The sequence below is a fragment of the Cervus canadensis genome, chromosome 16, assembly GCF_019320065.1.
Source record: "Cervus canadensis isolate Bull #8, Minnesota chromosome 16, ASM1932006v1, whole genome shotgun sequence".
In the NCBI taxonomy this organism is placed as follows: Eukaryota; Metazoa; Chordata; class Mammalia; order Artiodactyla; family Cervidae; genus Cervus; species Cervus canadensis.
Window position 1 is genome coordinate 7,723,429 of NC_057401.1, and position 4,920 is coordinate 7,728,348.

General features: G+C 44.1%; 1 non-coding gene across 1 annotated transcript; it reads right to left on the reverse strand.

The window, feature by feature from the left end:
• Positions 1-2,814: 2,814 nt before the first annotated feature.
• Positions 2,815-2,917, reverse strand: LOC122454702. Its single transcript, XR_006273507.1, has one exon. It is a non-coding gene; the product is annotated as a U6 spliceosomal RNA (small nuclear RNA).
• Positions 2,918-4,920: the final 2,003 nt, after the last annotated feature.

Here is a 4,920-nt window from a genome sequence, read left to right on the forward strand (position 1 = left end):
TTACTTTTCCTGAAATGATATAATAGTTTTATGTGTTTTTTTAAAGATAGAAAAGATATATCCTAAAAGAGTGGTCCCCAACCTCTGAGAAAGAACCTGCCTGTCAGTGCAGGAGGCTGAGACATGGGGTTTGATCCCTAGATCAGGAAGATCTCTTGGAGGAGGGCATGGCAACCCACTCTACTATTCTTGTGTGGAGAATCCCATGGACAGAGGAGCCTGGCCGGCTACAGTCCATAGGATTGCAGGAGTTGGATATGACTGAAGTGACTTAGCACGCAACCTCCGAGATGTAATGCCTGATGATCTGAGGTAGAGCTGATGTAATAATAATAGAAATAAAATGCACAGTAAATGTAATGTGCTTAAATTAAACCACTCCCACCCCAATCGATGGAAAAGGTGTCTTCCATGAAACTGGTCCCTGGTGCCAAAAAGACTGAGGACTGCTGCCCTAAAACATTAGCAGTGGTGGTGAGATTACATTTTAAAAAATTTATTTGTATTTCTCTGCTTTTTCTCCTGTCACATTCCCCCAAGTTTGGTTTAAGAAGTGTAGCTCTTTTTAGAGAGAGATAAAATTAGTATTTAACAAGGTTATTCTTAAGCAATGTTGGTCCTCTTGAGATACACACTAATTTCAGTTCAGCACACTCAGCAAAGGTACCAAGTTACTGTCTGGTTTATCTGTTCAAAATCTTCAGGCATTCAGGGGGTCTGCCTGCATTTATTCAGGGAGGTGAAGGTGGGCCGATGGAGGAAAAAAGCAAATGAGACAGAGAAAAAAAAGTCACACACACACGTATGAATAAGATGGAGTTACTTTCAACAGGTGCTTTCTGATATTTATGACCCACGCTGGAAAACAACTCCGTCTTCTTCGAGTACCGAGGGACTTGTGCAGGGGAGCCCAGGCTAGGTCAGCATCTGCTTTTACATCTTAAACTGTGAAGGTTCGGGGTGAACACCGGTGTGATACAGCATCTGGGAGCCAACAGGAGGCTCGCCAGACTCCGAGGGCAGGGGAGGGACAGAGGGCCCCAGTTGAGAGCAGCGTCGCACAGCTTCTTGGAGGTTGCCATTCTAGAGAAAACAGGTGGAGGGGCAGAGGAATGCTGAGCGCTGAGGGCAACAAGTCCAGACCTGGGCGTTCAGTAATTTGAGTTCCAGGGACATCTCTGCCATGAAATGGCTATGAGGGCCTGGGAAAGCTCCTGAACATTCTCTGGGCCTCAGCTCCCTTCTTTCAAAATGGAGAGGTCGGTCTGCTGATCCCAGGTCTCGTCGCGTGAGGACTCTGCAACATGTGGCTGAAGAGCTTTAGTGAGCAGAGTTATCCAGTCATGAAGACGGAGAAGGCAATGGCAGCCCACTCCAGTACTCTTGCCTGGAAAATCCCACGGGCGGAGGAGCCTGGTGGGCTGCAGTCCACGGGGTTGCGAAGAGTTGGACACGAGTGAGCAACTTCACTTTCACTTTTCACTTTCATGCATTGGAGAAGGCAATGGCAACCCACTCCAGTGTTCTTGCCTGGAGAATCCCAGGGACATGGGTGCCTGGTGGGCTGCCGTCTATGGGGTCACACAGAATCGGACACGACTAAAGCAACTTAGCAGCAGCAGCAGTCATGAAGAAACCTTACACGCTCCTGAGAGAAAGGCCCTAAGGTGCCTCCGAAGTGGGTGGGGCAGATAATCAGAGCCCCAAACCTGCCATGACAACCCCAACAACTTGAAGGAAATGCGGCCCTAAGATCCAAAAGCGGGATTAAATCTGATCATTTGTGTGAGGCAAAGGTTTAAATTCTCACCCAAGAGACATTACATTGAGCCCCAGGATGTGCCAGGTACTGCGTTGGGCAAGGGGGCAGCAAGGAAGAGCAGACTCCACCCTCTGCTCATAGTGGACGATTGTGGACCACCACACCCCGAGCCCCCACCTCAAGTGCCTGACTTAGGAGTGGCTTCTGGGTACTCTTTATTTGTTTTTGGCTGTGCTGAGTCTTTGCTGCTGCGTGGGCTTTTCTCTGGCTGCAGCAAGCGGGGGCTCCTCTTCATTGCATTGTGCAGATTTCTCATTGCAGTAGCTTCTCCAGCTGTGGGGCGCAGGCTCTAGGGTGAGCTGGCTTCAGTAGCTCTGGGTCCCTGGCTCTAGAGCACAGGCTCAGTAGTGGCGCATGGGCTTAGTTGCTCCGTGGCAGGTGGCATCTTCCTGGACTGGGGATTGAACCCGAGTCTCTTGCATTGGCAGGCGGATTCTTTACCACTAAGCCACCAGGGAGGCCCCTGGTTAGTCTTTGGAAACTCCAGTTTGGTAGGGAAGGGTCAGCTCCTGGAGGTTAGAAATCAAGCTGTGACCTGAGGCCACCTGGCAGAGATCTCCAGGGAGCAGGGAAGGAAGGTGTTTCTGACAGGGCTCTAGTCCTTCCATTTCTGTCGACACTGACTCAGAGTTCTCTCTATACCCTGAAAGCCTAGTGACTATTATTGTGTTGCCCATATTTTCTTTTGGTTCCCCATCATATTCAGCTAAGTCATTTTTTAATGCTAGCCTGTCTTAGCTGCATGAAGAGACAAGAAAGGGGGTTTACTTGTGCCCAGGCTGAACTGAGGAGGAACTGGGTGTTCCAGGAGGCCAGGTATGGCAAAGGCAGGAGGAATATAACTCTGGAAATATCTGAGATTTGGTGATAGAGATAGAAAATAAGATTCACTTGGACAGTCATTTTTCTCACCTGGAGTAATCTCCTTCCAGAAAAATCTCTCAGTTTACACTATGTTTAATAATCTACATTAAAAAAAAATATATATATATATATATATGGAACCCTTCATAAATCTGCATGTCATCCTTGGGCAGGGGCCATGCTAGCCTTCCCTGTATCATTCCAATTTTAGTATATTTGTTGCAGAAGCAAGCACATGACCTGCATTTTTAATCAGCCCCTCCCAAAGTTGGATTGGGTTAAATGGTCCTTAAGTCAAATGTTGAGAACTGATGGGATGGATGACTGAATAGAATGGATTCTTAAGGGATTCACTGAGCTTTCTTTTTCTGGTACGCCTTATAGAGACATTTTGCTTTATTTCATTTAAACACATAAGAGATTCTTCTTTGCTTAGGGGAATGTACCGGATTGAATAGTGTTCCTCTCACATTCATGACCTTCCAAATCAGCTAGCATCTTGATCTTGGCCTTCTAGCTCTTATAGACAGAACTGTGAGAAAAAAAATGACTGTTGCTTAAGCCATACAGTTATCATATTTTGTTATAGCAGTCCGGGCGGATTAATAAAACTGGTCCTTGTAAGAGCCGGAGAAGAGACACAGGGAGAAGGCCATGTGACAACAGGGGCAGAGGTTGGAGTGATACAACTACAAGCCAAGTAATACAAGGATTACCAGTGGCCACCAAGGTGGCGCTATTGGTAAAGAACCTGTCTGCAGGGGATAGAAGAGATGCGGGTTTGATCCCTGGGTCGGGAAGATCCCCTGGAGGAGGGAGGGCATGGCAGCCCACTCCAGTATTCTTACCTGGAGAATCCCATAATATAATGCTTCAGATATAATCCTGCCACTAGAGAAGTAGATGAGCTCTCAATATAGGCATTTATTGTTTTCTGGGCTTGTTTGCTTATATTTTGAAGGATACTGGTATTCAAATACTTGGAATTGTCATGACCTAGACCGTGGGCCCTGGTGGCTCAGCTGTTAAAGAATCTGCCTGCAATAGGGAATGGCTACCCACTCCAGTATTCTTGCCTGAAGAATTCCATGGACAGAGAAGCCTGGCAGGGTACAAGCCATCAGATTACAAAGAGTTGGATATGACTGATCAACTAATATGTTCATAGTGGTTTTTTAGAGTTCGTAACATCTTTGCCTTAAATTGTCCCCTAAAACAGAACATACATGATCTTGAATATTTGAGACAAACAGGTGTTTGATTTTTTAAAATAAGATTAAAGAAGAATAAATGTACTTGTTTCTTATAATAAACGGAACACTCCAAAATTTCATAATAGAAAATCAATTCATTTTGAGGTTCAGTTGTCAGTCATGAGTAGATTTGAAGTAGTCACTTTCTCCTCTTAAAATTACAGAAGTTAACTTCAAGAATAAATTTGATTTTCCATCTGTTTGAAGTGATAGTAAAAATTTGTTCAGTGAGTTTAACTACCTGAATGAAACTTCAGTAACTTGAACATAGCAGAAGAACTCGTGCAAGAAATCGAACTTATTTCCTTTCAAGACATGTTAAGAAAATCCTCTCTTTTTTGGTAGCTGCTTTGTAATTATTAAATTATGTGAGTAGATTTTACTTTTCATTGCTGACAGTTCCTTGTGTTTTGTGGTTGGTACTTTAGTGAACCCAACATCTGACAAACCATTGATTTGCTAACATTTAACTTGCAATCTCTGACTTCTCAGGGAGGTGCTATATTATGGTGTAACATGATAGAGAAGGGGCAAAGAACTTGGACTGTTATTGGCATATCAGTTCTTTCCATTAATAAAACACTCAACTGAGTCACTTTCTCTAACCACTTTTCCGTTGTAAAAAAACTTAAATCAAAGGACATGACTGCTTTTATTGGCAAAGCAGTAGATAAATCAGAGATGTAAAAATGCAAAAAAGAAGGATTTGGTACAACCCTATGCAGAGTGGACTTGCTGGGTGAAAGGTTTATTCTGTCAGTTTTCCTCCGGAGACACTTAGGTTTAAGGAAATGTTTGCACTGTTCTAGAGAAAAAGTTGGCTGTGTGTTTTTCTTTTGTGTTTAGGCCACTCTGGAAGTAATTCCTTTGGGCACAATTATGTAACATATGGTGATTTAGAAAAAGACCAAAGCAGGGGTCATTTGGATGTTTTAGACAGGAAAGAAGAAATATCCATCTTGGAGAATAAAATGAAGTCAG